Raw genomic sequence first — 12,066 nt, forward strand, 5'->3', positions numbered from 1 at the left:
CGGGGTTATAGTGAAGATACCAAAGAAAGGAACGATCAGTGATTGTAATAACTGGCATGGTATCAAACTTTAATCTGTGCCAAGCCAAGTATTGTGTAAGATCATAGTCCAATATATATCAGAGGCAGTTGATAACATTCTCAGAAAAGAGCAATCCAGTTTTCGGAAACGGCGTGGATGCACAGACCAGATCTTTACTCTATGAAACATAATAGAACAATGCTTAGAATGGCAACGGCAATCCTACATAAACTTCATAGGCTTTGAGAAGGCTTTTGATAGCATTCACAAGACCAGCCTATGGCTCATTCTGCGGGAATATGGAATCCCTCCCCGTACAATCATCATCATCATCAAAAGCTTTTATTTCAACTTTACATGCAGTGTTGATCACAGTGACCTCAGTTCTGAAGTCAAAACAGGAGTATGTCAGGGGTGTGTCATGTCTGCAATCCTCTTCAAAACTGCCATCTACTCAGTAATACAGCATACAACAGAAGACATGCCAAAAGGCATTAAATGTACACCCTTCTCATCCCTTGAAGACCTGTGATCTCGCTCTCCTATCACATTCCCAACATCATATACAAGAAAAAACAACTCGACTCAATGCATTCAGCCAGCAAATTGGACTGAAAATCAACCACAATAAGACAGATATCAAGACCTTTAATATTGCCTCACCATCACCAATACAGATAGAGGATTATGTTCTCACCAAAGTAGAAACATTCAGATACTTGGGCAGCATCATCAGCCAGGATGGTGAAACAAGCCAGGACGTCAGGAACAAAATCATTAAAGCCAGGAACACCTTAAGGAGCTTAAATACAGTCTGGAAGTCATCAGTATACAACACCAAAACCAAACTCAAGATTTATCAGAGCTGCATACTTTCAACATTACATTATAGTGCAGAATGCTGGGGAATGAGAAAGTATGACATGTTCAAACTGTCTTCATTCCATACAACCTGCCTCAGAAAAATCCTCCGTATCTTTTGGGCCAGAACAATCTCAAACCAAGATCTACTGACACATTGCAGCCAAGAGGATCTGAGCACCATCATTGCCAGGAGGCATTGGAGATGGATTGGCCATGTACTTCGGATAGAAATGGATCCCATCATCAACAGAGTAGCAATAAGCCGGACACCTGAAGGCAAGCGAAAACGAAGTCGCCTGAACACAACATCAGGTAGAGCTGTGGAAGCCGAGCTGAAAAACCTGGGGCACAGCTGGGGGACCATTGAAAGACTTTCCAAAAAACAGACAGAAGTGGAGGAGCTTCATTGCTGCCCTAAACGTCAGAGGCGTAATGGGAACATGATAATAATGACATAGTCTTGACTTTTGCTTGGAGACACATATATCCACATCAAGACTCTCTTGGGGGAAACTCAAGGCTATGTCTCATTTGTTTCGCATGGTAGTTACACTATGGGCTTTGCACCAGCCAGTAGAATATGTTCCATTTGTTGACTTCTCTTTAGGGGTCTATGAGAATGATCACTTCACCCAAACCAAATGTGTCTGGTCTAGGGTGACCAGATAGCAAGTGTGAAAAATCGGGATGGGGGAGGGAGGTAATAGGCACCTATATAACAAAAAGCGCCGAATATCGGGACTGTCCCTATAAAATCAGGACATCTGGTCATCCCAGTCTGGTCCCAGATGGAGGACTGGTTTTGCAATAGCAAAACATCTGAGAGACAGAGACATTGGAAAGGTTAATCAGGCTTGTGAGCAACAGCCTCTTCAGCAGAAAGACAAACAGTATAAAACCGCAGCTCACACCTTCCTACCTTTTTTGTGGTCCTGGAGAAAAATGGAAATGGTGGGAAAGCATATTGCCCGGCTTTGCAAGAAGTCATTCCTCGCATGGAGAGACCACCAGCCCACCAAACTGCCTTATAATGAGTGAGGGTATGATCAGGTGCAGGTTCCTCTCTGTTTAATCCAGGTTCTCCAGTGGAAGGCTTGGAGTTCATCTCCCTTGACGGGCAGCACACAGAGAGATAGGAAACTTTGGTTTGCCAAGATAAACAAGTTCTTTCTAGTTTATTTATGCAATCCTGACTGGGGCCTTTAGGTGTTACCATAACAGATAAATAACCAGCTAGGGACAATTCCAAATATGTCTTGTTGCAATAGAAAGAGGAAAACATACAGACTATAGACAAAAACATCATTAGCTTGGATGTCACAAATAAAGATCATGAACGTTCCCGCCTGACAACAGCCAGCTTCAGTCCTTTACTATGCAGCACTTGACAACTTGTTCTGAGAAATGTTTAAAAATGATAATGAGCTTAGAGCAAGTTAAAGTAAATGGCCCCCTGCTATCAAAGTCGCTCCACAATGCAGTAAAGTTTTGAATTGAACTTGCTACGCAAATGGATTCTGTCTGCCTTTAAATACAAGATATACATAATAAACTAATAAATTTGTTAGTCTCTAAGGTGCCACAAGTACTCCTGTTATTTTTGCGGATACAGAATAACACGGCTACTCTGAAAGATATACATAAAACACTCTCACCTAAACCACAAGCAGCAGCCCTACCTAATCCATCGGAAAATGTTGACAGAGCTATTTATTCCTAACCATCTGATCCTAACAGTATCACCAGCGAAACAAAAACATTTGGTCAAACCCTCTGAGTTATTTGGTCTTGCATTTTATTTAAGGTAGCAGAAGACTACCACTTAAGAGTAGGCATCCCTCAATGAAATGGGGAAGAAAGGAAAATAGATTAATAATATGATTTCAAGAGGTGACTCCTCCTCAAACCACAGGGGCTTTTTAGATTAGTTTTCTATAAAGGCCACTAAAATATACCCACAGCAAAAACAAGTGCTGTTGAATATATTTTTAGTTAAGTAACTCTGAACCTTTCCATTTTATACCTAAAACGAAATGTCCAAGATGTTTTATGTGCAAATCATTCACTCTAACAGACCGCAGATACATTTTCTTCTAAGACCTTGGTTTATTCACATAAAAAAATGTAAACACAAATACAGATTGTCTCTTTAGTAACCAACCTATTAGGAATAACACAGTTAGTTACAATTACTAGTATTTAACAAAAGGTAAAAAAAATTATCTTCTCTAGTACTTACACAAAAGCAACACATGTAGCTACAGTTGCCTGTTCTAGGCAGCTGGCAAGCTCAGAGATGGAAAAGTTGCGGAACAGCTGGGGAATGCAAGACACTTTTGAACAGGCTATGTGATCCAAAAGAATGGTACATGTTTACACACAACACAAGGGCAGCAACAGCCAAATGCAGGTCTGGCACATGCACTGCAGCTGCTCCTTTCTTCATAGACAAAGCACAGCAAGTGGATACAAATGGCGTTCACATTTACAAAATATGACTTTCATCCTAAAAGCAGCAGCTTGATCACCAAAATAGAAAGCCTATTTTCCAACTGGACAAAAAGGTACAAGATTCTAAATCACAAGTTAACCTCAAAAACAGAAAGTCCCTTTGTGTCACTAAAAATGTTCTGAATTAACGCTTGCTTTCCACCAGTGGTTGCCAAAACAAGTTTGTTCAGTTCTACAGTACTGTGTAAGTTGCCATCTGCAATACACAAAGGTTCCTTCTTACCACTGTAGTTTGAGGTAGTATGAAGGAAGGAAAGAAAACCAAGTACGTAAACTTTCTAAGATAGAGCCTGCCTGCATAAAAGTTAGCTAGTTTACAAAGAAATCTAGCATTTTGGAAGATTATTTTTTTTTGAGAAGAGAGGCCATCTCATGTGACCTACTTTTGGGAAAATACAAGCTTACTTCCTAAAATAATACTCTCCCCTCAGTTTGCATTTTACACATGAGGTGTCATCATTTGTTAGTTGTTATGCAATCACTGGTAACATATTGCAAGCAGTGTTTAGCTATGTCCTAACCTAATGCAACGGAGACAAATTCCAAATACTGTACTTAAATAAGGACTTGCACGAAAGTTTTGTCTGCTGGCCCCAAGTGATCTTCCGACTTCCAAGTCATGAACTCTTATTAGGGTTGGTCTGTATACTACAAAGTTAAGCTGACTTAACTACGTTGCTCAGGACCGTGAAAAATGTCATACCCTGGGTGATGTAATTAAGCAGCTCTACCACTGGTATAGACACCACTAGAATAATGGAAGAATTCTTCTGTCGACCTAGCTACTGCCTCTCGGCGAGATGGACTTACTACAGAGACAGAAGAACCCCTTCCATCATGGCAAGGGCCTGTCTACACTTAAAATGCTGCAGTGGCACAGCTGCACTGCTGCAGCTACCCTGCTGTAACGCTTCAGTGAAGACACTACTTATGCCATTGGGAGGAGTTCTCCCATTGGCATAGTTACTCCACTTCCCCGAGAGCAGTAGCTAGGTTGATAGGAGAATTGTCCCATCAACCTAGCGCTGTCTACAACAGGGGTTAGGTTGGTTTAACTGTGTTGCTCATGGGGTGTGGATTTTATAGACCTCTATCACCCCCCCTTAGTCGTCTCTTTTCCAAGCTGAAAAGTCCCAGTCTTATTAATCTCTCCTCATATGGAAGCCGTTCAATACCCCTAATCATTTTTGTTGCCCTTTTCTGAACCTTTTCCAATGCCAATATATCTTTTTTGAGATGGGGCGACCACATCTGCACGCAATATTCAAGATGTGGGCGTACCATGGATTTATATAGAGGCAATGAGATATTTTCTGTCTTATTATCTATCCCTTTCTTAATGGTCCCCAACATTGTTTGCTTTTTTGACTGCTGCTGCACACTGAGTGGATGTTTTCAGAGAACTGTCCACAATGACTCCAAGATCTCTTTCTTGAGTGATAACAGCTAGTTGGGATGTTTTCCAATGTGCTTACTTTGCATTTATCAACAATGAATATCATTTGCCATTTTGTTGCCCAGTCACCCAGTTTTGTGAGATCCTTTTGTAGCTCTTCGCAGTCTGCTTGGGACTTAACTATCTGGAGTAGTTTTGTATCATCTGCATATTTTGCCACTTCATGGTTTACCGCTTTTTCCAGATCATTTATGAATTATGTTGAATCGGACTGAGCCCAGAACAACCCCTGGGGGACACCACTATTTACCTCTCTCCATTCTATAAACTGACCATTTATTCCTACCCTTTGTTTCCTAACTTTTAACCAGTTACCAATCCATGACAGGACCTTCCTTCTTATCCCATGACAGCTTATTTTGGTAAGGGATCTCGCCAAAAGACTTTCTGAAAATCTAAGTACATAATACCCAATGGATCGCCCTTGTCCACATGCTTGTTGACCCACTCAAAGAATTCTAGTAGATTGGTGAGGCATGATTTTCCTTTACAAAAAACTCTTCCCCAACAAATTATGTTCATCTATGTGTCTGACAATTTTGTTCTTCGCTATATTTTCAACCAGTTTGCCCGGTACTGAAGTCAGGCTTACCAGTCTGTAATTGCCAGGATCACCTCTGGAAACATCTTTAATAATTGGCGTCACATTAGCTATCCTCCAGTCATTTAGTACAGAAGCTGATTTAAATGATAGGTTACAAACTACAGTTAGTAGTTCTGCAATTTGACATTTGAGCTCCTTCCGAATTCGTGTGAGAATACCATCTGGTCCTGGTGACTTATTACTGTTTAGTTTATCAATTTGTTCCAATACCTCCTCTAATGATACCTCAATCTGGGACAGTTCTTCAGATCGGTCACCTAAAAAGAATGGCTCAGGTTTGGGAATCTCCCTCACATCCTCAGCCATGAAGACCAATGCAAAGAATTTATTTAGTTTCTCTGCAATGGCCTTATTGTCCTTGAGTGCTCCTTTAGCATCTCAATCATTATTTAACAGGTTTTCTGCTTCTAATGTACTTTAAAAAAAATTGCTATTACTTTTTAAGTCTTTGGTTAGCTGTTTTTCAAAATCTTTTTACACTTCATTTGCCAGCATTTATGCTCTTTTCTATTTTCCTCACTAGGATTTACCTTCCACTTTTTAAAGGATGCCTTTTTGTCTCTCACTGTTTCTTTTACTTTTTTGTTTAGCCATGGTGGCACTTTTTTGGTTGTCTTACAATGTTTTTTAATTTGGGGTATACATTTAAGTTGATGAGGATAAGACAAGACTCAGTGGTGTTGACAAACTGATTGATGTTTAGCAATATGAAGGAGACTTCCATTTCTTCCAGCTGTGCTGGACACCAAAACACAAGCTAGGTAATGAAACTTCATAGCTTCCCTTGGTTAAATGCACATAATTCAGAATTTATCATCTAATGGGAGTTACACATTCATCATTGGAGAGGGGAGGAGAAGTGACATTTCTGTACCATCTGTGTGACAGTTATTGCAACCACATACAATACCTTTGGCGACCATATTGTACTAAGTTTATATATCACTGTGAGCAAGAGACTGTATACAACTCCAGGGGAAGAGGAGCTGTGATACCCCTTGTGACGAGACCCTCACTATACAGCCTGGAACTGGGGTACTGCTGTGCCCCCTTAACTCTCCAGCCTGGGCTGTCTCTCAAAATGCTTTGCTAGTGACAAACAGCAAACCACTCCAACACACTGTTATCACTCAGTAGAACTGCATGTGGAGCCGCACATCCAGCTAAATCCCTGAGCCACTCACAAATCACACAGAGAAAGGCACCAGAAAAATTTCCCAAGCCCCCAGCTTTGCACCCCAGAGCAGTACCATCTTGCCCTGGTCAGAAGCCTGGCCAGTGTAAGTTCACTACCAGTCCGCGCTCCCCTGCCCCCCAATGTGGAGAGGACACACTCTAGTCTTTGTAAACCGAGCTGAGATTTCCCAAGCACTTCAAGCAGAACACACTTGTTTTAAGTAAAATAGAAACCAGATTTATTAACTACAGAAAGATATATTTTAAGTGATTATAAGTGGTAGTCACAAATGTCAGGGATAGTTACCAAAGAAAATAAAAGGTAAGCACACAGTCTAAATCTTAAACCTTATTAGACCAAGCAGTATAGAAGCTCCCTGACTTACGCAAGCGTTCCGTTCCAGAACGCCTTGTGTAAGTCGAATTTTGCATAAGTCGGGAACATATCTCCAACAATAACACGCACACACACAAAAAAAAAGATTAAAGGAACTTTTCCCGTAAATCAGGATTTCCATAAGTCGGGTTTGCGTAACCCAGGGAGCGTCTGTATTTCAATCAAGCAGTTTCTCACCCCACTCTATGTTGCAGGTAGGTTACAACTGTTAATACACAGGCTTCCCTTCTAAATCTGGGATCAGTCTCATCAGTTCAAGTCTTTGTCTTCTCAGTGTTCTTGTTGCTGCCAATGTAGGTGGGGGACGAGAAAGGTAAAAGCATGATGCCACTGTCCCTTATTTTATACAAGCAGTCCATGTGCCTGGAAAACACTAGCCCAGACAGGTCCTGGTGGGCTTTGCTGAGTTACAGAGCTGAGCAATATCCCTCAGTGTGATGCTTGCACAGCCCTCTTACAGAATTGTAAATCCCTTGTTTACAACTCCCCAGGTGATTAATGACCGTCCTCTTTATGATAGCCCTTAATATAGTGGAAGACTTATCAGCTCACCTCCTCAGTCTTCTTTTCTCAAAACTAAACATGCCCAGTTTTTTCAACCTTTTCTCATAGGTCAGGTTTTCTAAACCTTTTATCATTTCTGTTGCTCTCCTCTTGACTCTTTCAAATTTGTCCACATACTTTCTAAACTGTGGTGCCCAGAATTTGACACAGTACTCCAGCTGGGGCCTCATATAGTGCCACTGTAATCCCCAGATCCTCTTCAGCAGTATTACTGCCTAGACAGTTATTCCCATTTTATAGTTATACATTTGATTTTTCCTTCTTAAGTGAAGTACTTTGCACTTGGTCTTTATTTAATTTCATTTTGTTGAATTCAGACCAGCCCTCCAGTCTGTCAGTCATTTTGAATTTTAAACCTGACCTCCAAAGTGCTTGCAATCCCTCCCAGCTTGGTGTCACCTGCAAATTTTATAGGCACACTCAATTACATTAATTGGATAATGAAAACATTGACTAGTACTGGACCCAGGACTGACCCCTGTGGGACCCCACTAAATATACCGTCCCAATTTGACTTCAAACCATTGATAACTACTGTTTGAGTGCGGTCTTTCAACCAGTTATGCACCCATCTTACAGTAAACTGTCTGAGAGACTCTAGAGACAGCTGGAAATAATAACTCTGACAGAAGTGAACTACCGCATGCATGTCAATGGGGTGTTAGCTATACCTGGAAGCAGCCAGCACTATCCTAGCAGGACTATGCAATAGACCCAAGCAGATATCCCAGCAGACAAGGCAACAGGAGATTCCCCCCCCCCGTTGCCAATCCTGCCTCTTGGGATGGGAAAAGGAACCCCTGCTGCCCCTCCTAGATGAGTGAGGACCATATGCCACTGCTCCTATATCTATGGAAGGTGAGTGGGACTCCTGTCACTGCCATTCCTAAGTGCAGGGGCAGGCCCACAGTATATGGGTAGGGCTGGGGCATGGAGCCATAATAGGGTCCCCTGTGTGGCTGTATACCTCAGGCCCTGAATAACATCCCAATAGTTACAATATGGTTTAGTCTTACTACTGGGAACAGCACCAACCAAACTACAGATTTACTGGGAACAGCTGGTCAAAAGAGTTTTCCATTATATTTTCAAACGGCTATTATTTTTTAATTTGTATGAGACTTCAAAATATTGAAAGATGTTGGTCAGCATTTAACAAAAAAAAAAAATGATTTTTTTAGAAAGCCCATCATTTGTATTAAACCAGACTGTACTACTTAGCTGCTATACTTCATTTTGAGTATATGTGAACTACCCCTCTAAAAACGATAGTTACCCAATATAAAAGCCCTGCCCTTTAGTACCAGGGGCATTAACATGGGACTATTTAGTTCAGATGACACTAACAGCTGTTGAAGCCCAAGCACAACATCAAGAATAAACTGATAATGTCTCTACTCTTGTTTGCTTTCCAACCTCTGCCTTATTGCCCCCTGCCACGCTCTAAATCCATATGTAATCAGTCTGCTGCAAGACCCCTTCAAGCTCTCATGAGAATCATAATCCACAACCACATGCCCGAACTAAGGAGCATTGTTAAGCAGAGCAGTTCCAAAGCAGCCTTTAAACAGTCAGCTATAGTGCCGTGCCTCTGCACTGCAGGCAGTATCCTGCAAAACATTAGAGAGTTTATAAACATTAGCATCTACTCATCTACTTTTTTTTTCCTGTCTACCTAAACATATTTGTTTCCCCTTCTATTCATACTTCTGCAAAAAAGACAGTGACAATAGGAAAGGGCAGGCCAAAATCCCACTGCAGACCTCCTACAGGAGGAGGCAGCTAATCAACCTCATCTTTTGGTTTTGGGCTGTGGGCCAAATCAAGAGTTTATGCATAACAGTAACCAGATATTGTGCTGATTCTTTCCCCTTCGCACTCTTCCAACTAAACCAAAATCAGAAGATCTCTCTCACACATACATGCCTCTGACAACTTTTTCCAGTAAAGAGAAATGACACTTCCTTCATATTTTTAAACTTCATTCCTTACTTGCCTGTGCAATAATAAGTGAGTGCAATAATGGAAGAGCACCCTCTGCTGCACTATAGACAACACTGCTACCAGCTCCGAGTCCAGGGAGGATGTCAAGATAAAGGAAAGTTCCATTTTAGTGAAAGTTGTCCTTGTCTTAATAATACAGTTCGATGGTGTCTGCACTAAACATTTTCCTATATGCTCTAGTCACTGTAAAAGACAGACATTTTGTGGACAACTGTTTTATCATAGCTCTGCTTCACTATGGATAACTATAGGCAGGTACTTCAACACCTTGATCTAGTATTAAAATAAGCAATTTACAACAAAAAATTATGACGCTACGCAGGCAAATTACCAGCCAACAGCCCTGCAAGATTTTTTCCTGCATTGAAGAGAGCTGAATTTTTTTTTTTTTTTTTTAAAAAGGACAAACTTTAGGTAAGTTTTTGAGGGGGGGGAAAGCTTTTGCAAAACATAAATCCAACATAAGTTTTTCTTAAATTTTTAAACAAAAACATTGCCTTGAAGTATTTAGAAACTAAATATTTCAAATTAAGGCCCTGAAAGTGAAACTCACTATACACAATGGTTAAATTGACCTTTGAATCGTTGCTCACGTGGAAAGTAAGGCAAAATGTAAGTAGCCGGTATAAATAGTGATAAGTAAACAAGATATTAGAACTTAGGTGAAACTGATACTGTCCATTTAAAATCATGTGATATCTGTTTACAGTGCATGATTTAAAGAGGGCAGTACAAAGCTGTCATTTGGCTGTTAAGGGGATTCTTGAAAAGGGTATGTTACCGTATTCATTTATTTACTATATTGCCAGCAGTTCTTTTTGTGAGGTGGGGAGAAGTCAATCTCCCTCTGGGCTCAACAAGAGACTTAACACTGGCTTGCACAACGTCCTACAATGTTTGTCTGATTAGCTGTTTGTTATGTACTAGGCGTTATCCAAATTTAAAAAAAAAATTAGAAGTCTGTACGTGAGGGGGGCAAGGGGGAGTGAGGATATTTGGAGAAAAAGTCCGTCACCCCTCTCAGTCTCACCACGCACCCAAATAGGGTGACCAGATAACAAGTGCGAAAAAGCTGGGACATGGAGTGGGGGGTGATAGGATATATAAAGCAAAGCCCCAAATATCGGGGCTGTCCCTATAAAAACAGGACATCTGGTCACCCTACGCCCAAAGATTGCCATGGGCAGACTTTCACCTGGGCAAACGGCCCTTAGCCATGCAATCACCCCGGCAGGCAGGTAACACACGCTTTACCTGAAGCAAGCCCCTCTCAAGGCAAATGCTGCCTCCTGGCCCCAGGCTACAGCTGAGAGCGGGGCCCCTTGGTCACAGGGGATGGTCACTAGCCTGCAGACCGCTCAGGACACGGGGCGCATGGGGGTCCCTGCTCGGCACGCGCAGGGGCAAAGGAAGGATCCCCCCTTACCTCGCTGCAGGCGGGTGTCTCCAGCGAAGGCCCCGCAGCACAGCCACCTGCTCCGCGCCGCCCTACGCCCGCGGCACCGCCAGGAGAAAGGAGAGTTACCAACAAAGGGAAACTTCCCCGAGCGAGCGAGCGAGTGAGCGAGCGCGGCAGGCGGCTCCCAGCCCGGCGGGGGGCGTGCGCACGGCCAAGGCACGCAGCGCAGCGCTGCTCAGTGCCCCGCAGCAGCCCGGCTGCGAGTGACTCTGGGGCAGGGACACCGCTCGGCGAGCCCGGGGGAGGCGGCCGTACCGCGCACCCTCCCCAGCTGCACGGGGAGGGACCCAGGCCGCCGGCCGGGGAGACAGAGCAGAGCGACCTCGTGCCCCGCGGCCCCCCGCCCCAGGAGCAGAGTCTGCCCGGAGGGAGGGGATCCCCGGCGCCCACACCCGGAAAGAGCGGTGCCCGGGAGTGGGGAGGCGTGCCTAGCGGGGGCGGGGGTGTAGTTCCCTGCCCACCCTCCGGACCAGAGCCGTGCCCCGGGGGGAGGCGGTGCCTGGCCCGCCCTGCCCGGAGCTGAGCTGAGGGACTTACCCTGTTGCGTCCCGCGTCCCCGGCGGCGGCTCCCTAACTATCTAGGGAGCCCGGCAGCAACTGCCCCGCCGCCAGCCTGCAGGGATCCGGCCCGTTCCTCGGAGTGGCTGCTCCGCTGTCCCAGAGCCGGCGCGGCGCACCCCGCCTCCTGCCCCTGCCGGGCGCTGCGCTGCCCTGCGGGTCTCACCCAGGCACCGGCCGCTTCCGCGCTGCTCTCGCAGATATTCTTAAAGGAGCCGCGCCGCCAGCAGGAGTGTCCCGGGGGCGGGCCGGGAGCTGTGTGCTGGGGGTAGGGGGTCGCTAGGGGGGGTGGAGCTGTGTGGTGGGGGTCCAGAGAGTGACTATAGTGGCTGGAGCTGTGTGGTGGGGGTAGGAGGTGACCGGGGGGCTGGAGCTGTGTGGTGAGGGTCCAGGGGGTGACGGGGGGGCTGGAGCTCTGTGGTGGTGGGGTGACTAGGAGGGCTGGAGCTCTG

The 12,066-nt window shown here is 44.3% G+C and overlaps 1 protein-coding gene across 1 annotated transcript in view; it reads right to left on the bottom strand.

The window, feature by feature from the left end:
- SVIL (supervillin) overlaps positions 1–11,721 on the bottom strand; it is a 204,768-nt gene extending 193,047 nt beyond the window's left edge. The window contains exons 1-2 of the mRNA XM_034760157.1: positions 11,594–11,721; positions 11,024–11,085 (exon numbers count right to left, since the gene is read on the bottom strand). The gene's annotated coding sequence lies outside the window, so the exon portion shown is untranslated. The remainder of the gene's footprint in view (positions 1–11,023; positions 11,086–11,593) is intronic.
- Between the last annotated feature and the right edge of the window lie 345 nt (positions 11,722–12,066).

Source organism: Trachemys scripta, chromosome 2 (genome assembly GCF_013100865.1).
Source record: "Trachemys scripta elegans isolate TJP31775 chromosome 2, CAS_Tse_1.0, whole genome shotgun sequence".
Taxonomy (NCBI): Eukaryota; Metazoa; Chordata; order Testudines; family Emydidae; genus Trachemys; species Trachemys scripta.